The sequence below is a fragment of the Rhinopithecus bieti genome, unplaced genomic scaffold (assembly GCF_001698545.2).
Source record: "Rhinopithecus bieti isolate Rb0 unplaced genomic scaffold, ASM169854v2 scaffold_1017, whole genome shotgun sequence".
NCBI lineage: Eukaryota > Metazoa > Chordata > Mammalia > Primates > Cercopithecidae > Rhinopithecus > Rhinopithecus bieti.
The window spans coordinates 1524810-1539886 of NW_016803657.1; the positions used below are offsets into that span (position 1 = coordinate 1524810).

Sequence of the window (15077 nt, forward strand, 5' to 3'; positions counted from 1 at the left end):
TATATATATATATATATATATATATACTAATTTTCTTTTATGGTTTCTGGATTTTATGAGTAGTTCGAAAAGGTTTATCCGGCTGAAGATTTTTTTGTTGTTAAACCCCATGTTTTCTCCTAACTCTCTTTTTATTTTTATTTTGGAGGGTTCTATCTGGACTTAATTACTTTTAGTGTAACAAGTGACAGGGTTAGTTAGCCTGTTGTCCTTACATCATTTTCTGGCTAATACAGCTATTAGCTATTGATCTGTCTATTCACATGCCAGTTCCTAATGGTTTTACATAGTGTCATCTGTACTTTAAAATAGCGAAAGGGAAGCCCTACCTCATTATTCTACTTTTCCAGAATTCTCCAGGCTATTCCAGGCTGCATGTTTACCTTAACCTTCCCTGTGATGTCTTCATGCCATTGTCTTCTTATATAAGAATAAGGTGCATCTTTCCATCCACTCACATCTGTTTAATTTGGCTTTGCATTACACAGAAAGCTGGTCTTGTTCTGTCTACCTCGACTCTAGTTGTTCCCACTGCCCCTGGCCGACCCCACCCCATCTGACTGACTACCCCCATCACAGAGTACTTTTATTTACATTTTGCTCTGCCTAATGGTTACTTGTTACTATCACGCTGACAGTATCCGGTTCAGTGGTCTTTGCAGTTGAAATGCTTCTATACACACTGTCTTGTTAAAAATGCCAGTAAGTTCATACAAACCCAGCTTGCAGCCAAGGTCACGTTCAGAGAGAGTTGTGCTGGGCTGGGTTGCTTTCCAAGCCTCTGCTACTGTGTGGCTAGCTCTTCTCACTGGGAAGTTGTGTGTACCTGGAATGTCGGAGTGGAGTCGTGTTCTAGTGTCCAGCACCTGACCCCTGTGCCCAACCCCTGAACAGCCTATTCCTGGTGTCCACAGCCTGCTGGAACTTTTTACAAAATATATTGCATGCTTTCCTGCCTTACGAGGGCTTATATAGACCAGAACTTGCCATTTCTTCAGAGTCTCAAGGCCACCGTCATAAACACATTGTCCTGTCTGGTGCACGGGGGTTTTTGGAGGCTGCTGAGCGAGGGCCCCTTTGTCTCCTCCCTAACTGACCGTCTTCAGCAGCACTGCCATTCTGCATAGGGATCTGCCATGGCTTCCCCAGCGTCAGTCCACTCCTCTTTCACTAGGCTGGTTGTTCTACAATAGAGCTGGAAGCTAGGTGCCTGGAGCAAGATGCCAAAGTCTTTACTTCCACTACTTTCCTATTTCACAAATAAGGCAGAAGCCACCTGCCTCCATTCCAGAAAGATGTGTATGGGCTTTAATTTTTTTTTTTTTTTTTTTTTTTTTTTTTTTAATGAAACACTATTCTGTTTTCTGATGAGGATTTTTTCTGACTTTATTGAAATAGGGTGGGGTGAGTTTCTCTTTTCCTGAGACACTGTTGTGCACACATCTGACCATTTCCTTACGGCAGTTTCTTAGCAGTGAAAGAAACAAGCCAGAGGCTGTGAGCAGTTTGACTTCTGCTGCCAAGCGCCCTCCTCCCAGGCAGGCAGAGCCCATGCTCCCAGCAGGTGACCCGGTGGGGGGTCCCCATGGTCTGGCCCCTCACCATCTTTGTTTTTATCTTTGCTGATTTGAAGGCAAGAAATGGTATCTCAGTATTTTAATTTGCACTTTTGGATTCTGTGAGGTTGAACGGATATTTTTTGTCTGTTAGAGCTGATCTGTGCATCTACTTTGGGCTTCACCTATGTTTTCATTGCTTTGTGAAAACTGTGTTGAGGACATTTACCCTTACCTATTACAAAACATCGTTCACATTTGTAGTTTGCCTTTTAAGTGTTGGATCTTGCCGATGGTTTTAAATGTTGTAACCAAATCTATCCATTTTTATTATTATGGTTTCATACTTTGGTGTTATATCGTATTTTCTTCTGGTTCCTTTATGGTTTTGTTTTTGACATTAAACTCTAATCCATCTACTTGGTTTATAGTACAAGATGTAGGAATCTAATTTACTTGTTTCAAATGGCAACCTGATTTTCCCAACACCATATACTGAATCATTCTACTTTCTCTACTGATTTGAATGCCACTTGATAACCATGGACTAAATAATTTAATAGGCCAGGCGCGGTGGCTCGCACCTGTAATCCCAGCACTTTGGGAAGCCAAGGTGGGTGGATCACTTAAGGTCAGGATTTTGAGACCAGTCTGGCCAACATGGTGAAATCCCGTCTCTACTAAAAATACAAAAATTAGGCAGGCGTGGTGGTGGGTGCCTGTAATCCCAGCTACTCAGGAGACTGAGACAGGAGAATCACTTGAACTGGGAGGTGGAGGCTGCAGTGAGCCAAGATTGCCCCACTGCACTCCAACCTGGGTGACAAGAGCAAAACTCCATCTCAAAAAAATAAAAATACAAATACAAAAATTAGTCGGGCATGGTGGTGCGTGCCTGTAATCCCAGCTCCTCGAGAGGCTAAGGCAGGAGAATCACTTGAACCCAGGAGGCAGAGGTTGCAGTGAGCCAAGATCGCGCCACTGCATTCCAGCCTGGGAGACAGGGTGAGACTCTGTCTCAAAAAATAAATAAATAAATAGGGGCCAGGCGTGGTGGCTCACACCTATAATCCCAGCACTTTGCGGGGCCGAGGCGGGCGGATCACGAGGTCAGGAAATCGAGACCATCCTGGCTAACATGGTGAAACCCCATCTCTGCTAAAAATACAAAAAATTAGCTGGGCATGGGGGAGCCTATAGTCCCAGCTACTCAGGAGGCTGAGGCAGGAGAATGGCGTGAACCCACGAGGCAGAGCTTGCAGTGAGCCGAGATCGCGCCACTGCACTCCAGCCTGGGAGACAGAGCGAGACTCCATCTCAAATAATTAAATATAAATAATTTAATAGACATCTGTTTTTGGACTTTTAGTCTATTCTATCAGATCTGTCTTTCCTTGTGCCAACCCAATGTTTTCATTATTTTAGCTTTCTACTGACTGAGTTTGATATATGGTAACAGAGGTTCATGTCATTCTTTTTAATAGTGTTTGAATTTGTATTGGAATTTCATTACATTTATAACCATATTATGATACTGAGACTTCCCACTGAGGAACTGAGCTCCCTGTTCATTTAGGATATGATGATTTTCATGTTTCTTGGGAGTATTGAACTTCTCTTCATATAGGTTATGCACATTTATGAAGTTTGTCCTTTGAAATTTAACAGTCTGTATTGCAGTTGGATATATTTTTCTATTTAAATTTCTGATTATGCTGGTATATGGTAAGACTTTTAAATAACTATGCTTTGTTTCGTAAATAGATATGCTGAACTTCACTATTAGGATCAGTTGGGAGGCAATATAGTGTCTTGGCTAAAAAGTGCAGGCTTTCAAGTCAGAGAGCCGGGATCTGATCCTGGACCCACCACTTATTTACTTATTTACTTTCTGCCTCAGTTTCCCCATCTGTAAGAAGTAGGATGAGGGTTAATGAAATAATGCAAGCATTGTGCTAGTCACTGTTGACAGGGAGTGAGCCCTGGTCTCTTGGGTATACCAAGTGAAAAACAGTCACCTTTGATGATTACATTATTCACAGACCTTATTCCATTTTCTATGCTTCTCTCTTCCTGTCTTGTTCCCATTGGCTGCAATAACTATCAAGCCATGAGCACGGTGGTCTTGTTCCTTCCTGACCCACTATAGAAGTGGGATCCATCAGCACACGGAGGAAGAGGGCCATGCTGGACCCTGGGTACTGGACATAAGCCCCTGGCAGCCTTTTCATGTCGCCCAAAGGGGTAATTGTCCTGCTGGTGGTCTGTAAGATGAGTTAGGGTGACTTAAAAAAATAAATAAATAGGCCGGGCGCGGTGGCTTAAGCCTGTAATCCCAGCACTTTGGGAGGCCGAGACGGGCGGATCACGAGGTCAGGAGATCGAGACCATCCTGGCTAACACAGTGAAACCCCGTCTCTACTAAAAAAAAAATACAAAACTAGCCGGGCGAGGTGGCGGGTGCCTGTAGTCCCAGCTACTCAGGAGGCTGAGGCAGGAGAATGGCGCAAACCCGGGAGGCGGAGCTTGCAGTGAGCTGAGATCCGGCCACTGCACTCCAGCCTGGGTGGCAGAGCAAGACTCTGTCTCAAAAAAAAAAAAAAAAAAAAAAGAATCACTCTAATGGAATGTGAAGTAGCCTCTGTTGTCATTTGGATTTGCATTTCTCTGATGAGTGATGCTGTCAAGCACCTTTGCTGGTGCTGTTGGCCATATGCATGTGTTCCCTGGAGAAGTGTCTGTGCTGAGCCTTGGTCCACTTTTTAATTAGGCGTTTGTCTTTTTATTACTGAATTGTAAGAGTTCTTTATATATTCTGGATTCTAGGCCCTTATCAGATATATGGTTTGCAAATATTTTCTCCCGTTCTGTGGGTTGTGTTTTCACTTTATCGATAATGTCCTTAGACATAGAATAAATTTGTATTTTAAAAGTGACTTGATTTGGCTGGGTGAGGTGACTCATGCTTGTAATCCCAGCACTTTGGGAGGCTGAGGTGGGCAGATCATAGGAGGCTAGGAGCTCGACGTCAGCCTGGCAAACATAGCGAAAACCCGTCTCTACTAAAAATACAAAAGTTAGCCAGGCATGGTGGTGCACATCTATAATGCCAGTTCCTCGAGAGGCTGAGGCATGAGGATCACTTGAACCCAGGAGGAGGAGGTTGCAGTGAGCTGAGATCATGCTAGGGCAACAGAACGAGACTTTGTTTCAAAAAAAAAAAAAGTGACTTGATTTAAGGGGCAGAAATGACTGGCTATATTCAGTCAGATATGGCAGAAAGTCTCAAGGTGTTACGTGAATGATTAAGGTCTGGGGTGTCCCCTGTCAGACTACGGTGGTTTAGAGGCAGAGAAAAAGGTGCAGTTGGGTTCTTAATGGAAATGATGAGAAGTGCAACTCTCTCTCTTAAAAAAAATTGTTTTTAAATTTGAAATAATAATAGGTACTGGATTTATTCAAATGTCTTTTCTGCATCTTTTGAGTTGAGTATCGGGTTTTATTCCTTTTATCATCTGATGATGAACTTAATTTTTCCATTTGTACTAATGGAATACTAAGTCCCTCTGTGATTTCTGAACCAAGCTCTTCCTAGGCCTGAGTTTTATTTTGTTGGCACAGAAGTAAATTAGAAGGCCATGTGTGGTGGCCTGTACCTGTAATCCTAGTTGCTGAGGTGGGAGGATTGCTTGAGCCCAGGAGTTCAAGGCTGCAGCAAGCTTTGATTGCACCACTGCACTCCAGCCTTGGCGACAGACTAAGACCCTGTCTCAAAAAAAAAAAAAAAAAAAAAAAAAGCCGGGCACTTTGGCTCAAGCCTGTAATCCCAGCACTTTGGGAGGCCGAGACGGGCGGATCACGAGGTCAGGTGATCGAGACCATCCTGGCTAACCCGGTGAAACCCCATCTCTACTAAAAAATACAATAAAAAACACTAGCCGGGTGAGGTGGCGGGCGCCTGTAGTCCCAGCTTCTCGGGAGGCTGAGGCAGGAGAATGGCATAAACTCAGGAGGCGGAGCTTACAGTGAGCTGAGATCCGGCCACTGCACTCCAGCCTGGGCGACAGAGTGAGACTCCGTCTCAAAAAAAAACAGAAAAAACTAAGGCAATGACAGTCCCTGGCAAATGCTGGGAGGGAGGCAGCAGTGGTCAGGGAAGGTAGTCCTGAAGCAGGACTTGTAAAGCAAATAACATTGAGAAGCCAAGGCAGGTGAATCATGAGGTCAGGAGTTTGAGACCAGCCTGGCCAACATAGTGAAACCCCGTCTTTACTAAAAATACAAAAAAATTAGCCGGGTATGGTGGTGGGTGCCTGTAGTCCCACCTACTTGGGAGGCTGAGGCAGGAGAATCTCTTGAACCCAGGAGGCAGAGGTTGCAGTGAGCTGAGACCACACCATTGCACTCCAGCCCGGGCAACAGAGCGACACTCTGTCTCAAAAACAAAACAGAGAAGAAAAGGAATGAATTAGAAGTTCTGCTTGGACTTTAGGGCATCATCGGGCAGGTTCTGGTAGGGTAGCAGGGTAGGCAGGGACACAGCCGGGGTCAGTGGTCATGGGTACGGCTTTGAGCCCGACAACTTGGTTTCTCTTCCCTACTTTGCCACTCAGTAGTGCGTGACTTTATACAGATTTCTTAAATTCAGAAGCAAGTTTCCGGGTGGATGAAATGGGGATAAAAATAGTGTTCAAGCCTATGCAGGTACTTGTGAGTGAGGGGAGCTGCTGTTTCCTGTCCCTTTATGATGGGAAATATCTAGACAAGTTCCCAACCCTCTGCACTGCAGGCTGCATGGCACGGAGGGTCGTGTAACACCAGCTGGGGCTGGCACTTTTAGGAGCTTCAGTGGCTCTGAAAACTTTTGTTTGTTTGTCTGTTTGTTTGTTTTAGTAGATGTGGGGTCTTTCTGTGTTGCCCAGACTGGTCTCAAACTTCTGGACTCAAGTGATCCTCCCCTGCTCAGCCTCCCAAAGTGTTGGGATTACAGGCGTGAGCCACTGTGCCCAACCTTGAAAACTTTTTCAGGTTCTTCCAGGATTACTGGGCTATTAAATATTTCTATTTAATTACAAGTCAGTTTTTCAAAGTTATATTATCTTAATTACCTTTTTTATATGTATTAGTGTAGAGTATCATTTTGTATTTTATATCCTCCTTATGCATAGTTTTCACTTTTTTAATTCCTAGTTTGTCTTTAATAAGACTTTCAAGAAATCTATTTTATTGGCCTTTGGAAAAAGCAGCTTTAGATAGAGTAAGCAGTTCTGCTTTCATTTTATCATTTATTAATTTCTACTTTTGTTTCATTAATCCTTTCCTCCTGCATGCCTTGGATTTTGTTGTGTTACTCTTTTTCTAGAGGCTTGCATTGTGTGTTTGGTTCACTTCTGATCACGCTTGCGTACTTTTAGCAGTGGAAGAGGGGAGGTGAAGGGTGGCTGTGCAGTCGAGGGTGTGAGGCAGTCTTGCTCTAGCACCACTATGCCCTCAGCCCACTGTGGCCACGCTGGTTCCTCAACTGCTGAGGTGTGCTGTGTCTGTGAGGGAGGCTACTGATGCCATCCGAGGAAGATGTAAGGTTTCGTGTGGGCAGCGAGAGCCTAGCAGGCATGTGGGGTACCCAGCAAAGGGAAACAGTGGACAGTTGTTGCTCATTCCACAGAGTTTGGATTTTTTTTTTTTTATGGTCACTCCATCAACATCCCCCATGGCCAGAGCCTGAGCTGGTCCCCAGAGACACAGGCATTAGCTGACAGCCTCGCCTTCACGCTGCTGCTGTTCTCAGCGGGGCAGGCCTCAGGTGGCAATGCACAAATCATCAGTTAAGGGCAGTCGTGGTGACAGTTACCAAGGAGTGTAGTGTCCCCCCAGAATGAAAACAGCCCTAACCAGGGGTGGGGACCTTTGGGCTCTAACCTGAAGGGTAGGAGAAGCTGGAAGGACAGCATTCCTGTCTGCAAGGGCAGGAGCAAGCTGCTGGGCTGTGAAGGAACTGGCTGGAGCCTGAAGTGGTGCAAGCTGGGGCTGGCAGGGACAGGGCCAACTTCCTGGCCTGGGGGCCACCATGAGGATTCAGGACGTGATCCCCAGGGCACATGAAAGCCTTCCATCTGTATTTAAGAAAATACTTGATCAGATGAGCAGGTGGCTCAAGCCTGTAATCTCAGCACTTTGGGAGGCCGAGGAGGGTGGATCACGAGGTCAGGAGTTCAAGGCCAGCCTGGCCAATATGGTGAAACCCTGTCTCTACTAAAAATACAAAAATTTAGCCAGGCATGGTGGCGCATGCCTGTAGTCCCAGCTACTGGAGAGGTTGAGGCAGAAGAATCGCTTGAACCCGGGAGGCGGAGGTTACATTGAGCCAAGGTCGCGCCACCGCATTCCAGCCTGGGTCACAGAGTGAGACTCCGTCTCAAAAAAAAAAACAAAAGACTTTATCTTGTTTCCTATATGTTTGTGGTTTCGATCCTGATGTATAATTTGACCCTAGTTAGAATGGTTATCTGAGGAATTGGCCTGTACAATTTCTTCTTTTTTAAATGTGTGGCTCCCTTTCTTCGTTGATTAACGTACAATTATTTTTATAAATGTTCCATGGCAATGGGAAGGGATTCTCTGTCACATTCCACATCTGGATCAGTTCCTCCCAGTTTTGTTGGTCAAATCCAGATCTGCCATATCATGTGTAATAACAAGTGAGTTGCATTCTCACCGTCGTTCCTGGGGTCTCTCCGCTTCCCCTGAGCTGGCTCAGCAGTCTGCGCCATGTGTTTTGATGCACGGGGATGCATTGGTTTTCCCAACACTAACGGCCCTCGGCTGTGGACTGCTTGCTGCTCGGGCTTCACTGTGTCTGGTGTTGACTGTGCAGACCTAAAGATGTGCACACATGTGCACACACACTCCGCTGTCTTCCTGTTTGCACTGGACTCAAATATCTATGGGGTTATTTTCAGCTGCTGAATTTGGAATGATTTTTATATCTTTTCTGCTTTCTGCCTCTGTACGTGTGTTTGTTTTACACTGTTGTGATTGGTAGTTACTGTGTGGGGACACAATTACTTGTGCTGAAATAATCCACCTGTTCTGGTTGGGGTCCTCGGGGGCATTCCAGGCTGAGAGGTTGTCACTGCCACCTGGGCCATGTGAGCCGGCACCAGAGTTTTGTGGTTATAAATTGTACAATCACAAATATCTTTGGGCAAATCCCCTTCTATACCTCAAGGCAGCTTTTGGTTTGCAGCCCCACCAGCCAGAGGGAAAGGCCAGTCACTTGGCTCTCCTCACTGCCCTGCGCCCCAATGGCTCTAGGGCTGCTGTTTCCCCTTGGCCGTGCCAACACCACTGTTTTTACTTCTGCTCACTGAGTGCAGTGGTTCCTGGAAGCCGGTGGCACGTCTCCCCGCGTAGCTCGCTCGTCCCACCGCACACACCCGAGGGTCCTGTTGCTGACACCCTGAATTAATTCTTTGCTCATCTTACAGAGTGTTTTGACTGCCCCATGTCTGAGGCCTTCTTAGGCCAGAGCTTTGTCGCTTCATCGGCAGGTTGGGACTTAGATGGCCGTGAACGTTTCCCCTCTGCTGCTGCAGTAAGTAAGTGCCGCACCGCGGTGTGTTTGGGGGCTGAAGTTGAAGCGGGGCTGTGAGGGGAGATGGACGTGTGAGGAGGGATGGGGCATGAGCGAAGTGGGGGAGGGGGAAAAGGCAGTTGGCCCAGCAGGTTCCCCACCCCTTTGAGAGGTCTGAGGCCTGCAGGCCTGGCTCGGAGCCCACCTGGTAGTCCTCAGACTTTGGGGTGTGTGTTGTGTGTGTGTGTCTGTGTGAAAAGAGAAGTTGTGGATAAGTGGGGGGGTGATTCTGCTCAGATTCATCAGGATGAGTAGAAGGCACCCAGCTCTCAACCTGGCCTGACCTCCTGTGTGTCCCTGAGCAGGTTACAGCCCTCTCTGAGCCTCTGCTTCTCATCTGGACCCCGCTGGGGAGGGCTTCTGAGCTCCTCAGCACTGGCAGGAGGGGCTCCAGGGGCCCTCCCTCCATGGCAGCCAGGACAGGACTCTCAAACGAGGACAGCAGAGCTCATGGGAGGCTCCCATGGACCCGCCGTGGGCCCAGGGGAGGCAGAGCCTGGGACAAGAGCAGTGGTGCTGTGGACCGCGGATCCTGAGGGTGGCCTGGGACAAGTACCTGCTGAGGGTCCATGTGGGCTTCGTGTACCTCTGAGTCCTGGGGCCCTGGTGACTTGGACCCGTCCTCCCCAGAACTTGGACTCCAGGTTAGAGTCAAGTGACAGGAGAGAGGCTGGTGGGGCACTTTGCTTCCGACTTCATTTGGAGTGATGCCAGCTCCCAGGAAGGAATCCACAGCTGACGGTGGTTGACAGATCAGAGAATGGAAGGTGAGGCAGGCAGGTGTCTGCGTGACCTCAGGTGCTTGGGGCCCAGCAGACCCAGAGAACCATTTCCACTAGGCCAGGGTGCCTTAAGTGTCCCCAGGTCTTAGATTTCCTGTTCAGATGAAAAGATTTGTGTCTTTAATTATAAAAGTGATTTGCACAGAGTCAAAAATTCAAGCCATGGGTACAGAATGCAAGTAAAATCCCTGTCCCCTGACCTATCCCACCCTACTACACAGAGATGTCCTCTCAAGTTTCCTAGACTCTTTCTGAAAATTTCTATACACACACAGAAGCTTGTGTCTGCGTACACTGTCCCAGAGCATGCAGGACTGTGTCTCGTGTTGTTTGCTGGTCTGACTTCATGCTTCTGAGTCAGGATACACATGTGGCATGCTGGGAGATGTAGATGTGAAGCTGGGGGACCCTGTCCCCTGTCTGTGCCTCTGCAAGGGGAGTAAGGAAGGCAGGAGGTGAGCCTGGGAGGGAGGGAGGGAGGCGCGGAGCCGCCGCAGGTGTTTCTTTTACTGAGTGCGGCCCATGGCCGCACTCAGGTTTTGCTTTTCACCTTCTGATCTGTGAAAGAGTGAGCAGGAAAAAGCAAAAGGCACTGGTGGTGGCACGTCCAGCACAGCTGGGCCGGGGTTCGAGTCCCCGCAGTGTCGCTGCTTCCTTCCAGCTCCCCGCTTCAGGCCTCTCCTCCCACCCCACCAGGGATATCTTGTCTCCTAGAGGGGTGGCATTGGGCGGGGCACCCCAGGCCTCTCCCAGAAGCCCTCCTGCCCCGCTATCCCCTCCTTCATCCCCTAGGGCCCTGGGAATACTGCAGGGGACCTGGGGCCACAGACAGCTGATAACTTAGCCTCTTCAGCCACTCCTGGGGGAGTGGAAGGGCGACAGCTTGGGGGCTCTGCACCCAAGGCTGAGGGGCCTACCTGGAGTGGCCCAGCCCCTCGGGGCACACCCCCCACTGCCCTCTTCTTCCCAGGATCAACTCACCGCCACCCTCCTCTCCACATCTGAGGACCAGGCTGGCTCTTCCAGGGAGGACTGGCGGGGATGAGGTCCAACGGGAGAGGCCAGAAATCCTGAGGCCTGGGCTGGAGATGGGTGGGCAGACAGGGCCCAACGAACCGGCCCTTGTGGAGGAAGGCAAACAGCTGGGACCACAAGGTGCCGAGTGGGACAGGGGGAGTCAGCCTGTGCTCTCCAGGCACCTGGGACCCAGGAGATCCCCCGGCTTAGCACCAACAGAGGCAGCTGCTGTGATCCTGAGCAGGCCGTTTCCTCCTCCCTCAGTCTCTGCCCCTTCCCATTCCCAAGAGGGAGGCCAGGAGCTCACAGTCCATTTCACTGGCCATGATACTGATGCTGTTTGCAGCTTGGAGCAGCTTGCCTGGCCACAAGGCTCTCCAGGGAGCCCCTGCCAATCACTACAATAATCTCCTTTAACAAGTCAGGCCCCAAAAGGAACAGCCAGAAGCAGGAGAGAGGTATGCAAAGCTGGCCTTCGGAGGCCGGCCATCTCTCCTGACCCCGCAGAGCCCACTCACAACACCGCAGCCTAGTATGTCTTCCCAGCCCAAACTCAAGTCACAGGATGGCACAGGTCCGCTAGGGAGAGCTGGGCTCCCGTGGGGTGGAGGGAGCCCCAAACCTCAACAAGGCTGAGGGGATGCCGTGTGCAGGGCCAGGGAAGGGAGCCAGGAGACAGAGGGGCAGGAAGCCAGTCAGCTTTGGTGGAGAGAACCCTTCATGAGGAGCCCTGGCTCGGGCCTCCTGATCAAGGAGTGTTTGCAACGATTTGTAGTCCCTTAGTCCCTTAGCCCCTAGCAGTTCTGGTGCCAGAAAAATTCCCTCTGGAGCTGGTGTCTCTCTCATTCAAGGGGTGAGAAGAGGCAGCATGAAGCCGAGGTCTTGGTAGGCCGTGCCTGGGTGGTGAGGCCACAAGTCCACCCCTGCAGCTGCGAGGGCAGGAGGGAGGAGCTACAGGATCTGCTGTCCTTGGATGTGACCAGCCTGCCGCTGGGGACCAACAGGTGTAGACTCATACAGGAGCCAAGGCACAGAGCCCAGGACCAAAGACAGAGAGGAGCCACCATACGGCAAAAGAGCATGGGCCTCTGAGTGCCTCCTAGCCTGTGTGAGACTCCATTTCTCTATCTCGTAAATGCAGCCCGCCAGGTGCAGTAGCTCCTGCTTGTAGTCCCAGTTACTCAGGAGGCTGAGGCGGGAGGATCGCATGAGCCCAAGAGGTCAAGGCTGTAGTGAGCTATGATTGCACCACTGCACTCCAGCCTGGGTGACAGAGTGAGACCCTGTCTCAAAAACAAAAACAAATACATAAAATGGAGTCACTGCTAGCTACCTCACAGGGTTGTTGAGAAAATTTGGGATAACATTTACTGCTTGCCACAGGGAAAGTATTAAAAAGTTACAGGTGGGCACGGTGGCTCATGCCTGTAATCCCAGCACTTTGGGAGGCCTAGGTGGGCGGATCACTTGAGGTTGGGAGTTAGACACCAGCCTGGTGTGTCTAATACAAAAGTTAGCCGGGCGTGGTGAGGGGCACCTGTAATGCCAGCTACTTGGGAGGCTGAGGCACAAGAATCACTTGAACCCGGGAGGTGGAGGTTGAGATCACACCACTGCACTCCAGCCTCAGTGACAAAGCGAGAGACTCTGTCTCAAAAAAATAAAATTAAAAAAGTTAAAATGGTTACAATGTGTGACAAAGGAACTGAGGCTCAGGAAGGGCAGAACTGTGAAGCTGGAACACAGGCTGGCGTCAGCGGGGAAGAGTTTCAATGGCTAGGCTGACGCTGAGGCGATGGGGTGCTGCTGAAGGACGTGAGAGCAGGAGAGACAGGCAGTCAGATCTAGACCTGAGAAGGACGCCACCCAGACCAGGTGGGGGATGGAGGTGGCCATGGCAGGCATGAGCAGGAGGACTGGACTGAGGCAGGGAGAGTGGGGACAGAGAGGAGTGGACTGGGCTAAGGGGCTTGGGCCAGGGCTGGTTCAGGGGGTCCCCTTCTTCCAACCTCAGCCAGTTCTTTTCCATCTGTGTGGCCTTTGAATCCCAGCTCCCCACCCCTTCTTTGACCCCAGTCCCTGTGGCAAAAAATTTCATAGCAGAAGCTGAGTTTGACCAGGAGACATTTTGCTTGGTCCAAACAGGTTTTTACAAATACATTTATTTAACTGTTTTGCTGCTGTTGTTGTTTGTTTGTTTGTTTTAGAGACACAGTCTCACTCTGTCACCTAGGCTGGAATGCAGTGGTGCAGTCTCAGCTTGCTGCAGCCTAGACCTCCCAGGCTCAAGTGGTCCTCCCACCTCAGCCTCCTTAGCAACTGGGACTACAGGAGCAAGCCACCACGCCTGGCTAATTTTGGTACTTTTTGTAGAAACGGGGGTCTCATCATGTTGCCCAGGCTAGGCTTGAATACCTGAGCTCAAGCAATCTGCCCGCCTTGGCCTCCCAAAGTGCTGGGATTACCAGTATGAGCTACTCCACCCAGCCTCCTCCTGTTTTTTAATTTTTAAGGATGTTTCTTGGAAACTATTCACAATAGTTTGTTGTGAATAATGCAGCTATGAACATTTGGATACAAGCATTTGTTCAAAGTCCTTGTTTCAGTTCCTTCAAGTACATGTATAGGAGTGGAATTGCTGGGTCAGATGGTAATTTTTAAGGTTCACTTTTTGAGGAACTGCCAAACTGTCTTCCACAGTGTAGGGTCCAGCCCCACAGTATCGGTGGGTTTTTCTCCCCGTGTGCAGAGACAAGAGATTGTAGGAATAAAGACACAAGACAAAGAGATAGAAGAAAAGACAACCGGGCCTAGGGGCCACGACCACCAAGATGCGAGGACTGGTAGTGGCCTGAATGCCAGGCTACGCTGATATTTATTGGATACAAGGCAAAAGGGGCGGGGTGAGGAGTGTGAGTCATCTCCAATGATTGACAAGGCCACATGAGTCACGTGTCCACTGGACAGGGGGCCCTTCCCTGTTTGGCAGCCAAGGTGGAGAGACAGAGAGACAGAGAGAGGACACAGCCTATGCTGTTATTTTTTCTTTTTTTTTTTTTTTTTTGAGACGGAGCCTGGCTCTGTCGCCCAGGCTGGAGTGCAGTGGCCGGATCTCAGCTCACTGCAAGATCCGCCTCCCGGGTTTACACCATTCTCCTGCCTCAGACTCCCAAGTAGCTGGGACTACAGGCGCCTGCCAACTCGCCCAGCTAGTTTTTTGTATTTTTTAGTAGAGACGGGGTTTTGCCGTGTTAGCTAGGTTGGTCTCGATCTCCTGACCTCACAATCCACCCGTCTCGGCCTCCCAAAGTGCTGGGATTACAGGCTTGAGCCACCGCGCCCGGCCGCTGTTATTTTTTCATATCAGAGGTTTTTAGTACTTTCACTAATTTTGCTACTGCTATCTAGAAGGAAGAGCCAGGTGTACAGGATGGAACATGAAAGCAGCCTAGGAGCGTGACCACTGAAGCACAGCCTCCGGATAACTGCAGGGCGGCCTGACTGATGTCAGGCCCTCCACAAGAGGTGGAGGAGTAGAGTGTTCTCTAAACTCCTCTGGGGAAAGGGAGACTCCCCTTCCCCGTCTGCTAAGTAGCGGGTGGTTTTCCTTGGCACTGACGCTACCACTAGACCACGGTCCACTTGGCAACAGGCGTCTTCCCAGACGCTGGCATTACCGCTAGACCAAGGAGCCTTCTGGTGGCCCTGCCCGGGCATAACAGAAGGCTCACACTCTTGTCTTCTGGTCACTTCTCACTCTCTCTCCTCAGCCCCTATCTCTGTATGGCCTGGTTTTTCCTAGGTTGTGATTATAGAGCAAGGATTATTATAATATTGGAATAAAGAGTAATTGCTACAAATTAATGATTAATGATATTCATATATAATCATATCTATTATCTATATCTAGTATAACTATTCTCTTTTTTTTTTTTTTTTTGAGACGGAGTCTCGCTCTGTCGCCCAGGCTGGAGTGCAGTGGCCAGATCTCAGCTCACTGCAAGCTCCGCCTCCCGGGTTTACGCCATTCTCCTGCCTCAGCCTCCCGAGTAGCTGGGACTACAGGCACCCGCCACCTCGCCCGGCTAG

General features: G+C 49.3%; 1 long non-coding RNA gene across 1 annotated transcript in view; it reads left to right on the top strand.

Moving 5' to 3' along the window:
- Positions 1 to 10559, top strand: part of LOC108543422 (uncharacterized) — a 14570-nt gene extending 4011 nt beyond the window's left edge. Inside the window, exon 2 of the long non-coding RNA XR_001889570.1 lies at positions 9044 to 10559. This is a non-coding gene — a long non-coding RNA (uncharacterized LOC108543422). The remainder of the gene's footprint in view (positions 1 to 9043) is intronic.
- Positions 10560 to 15077: the final 4518 nt, after the last annotated feature.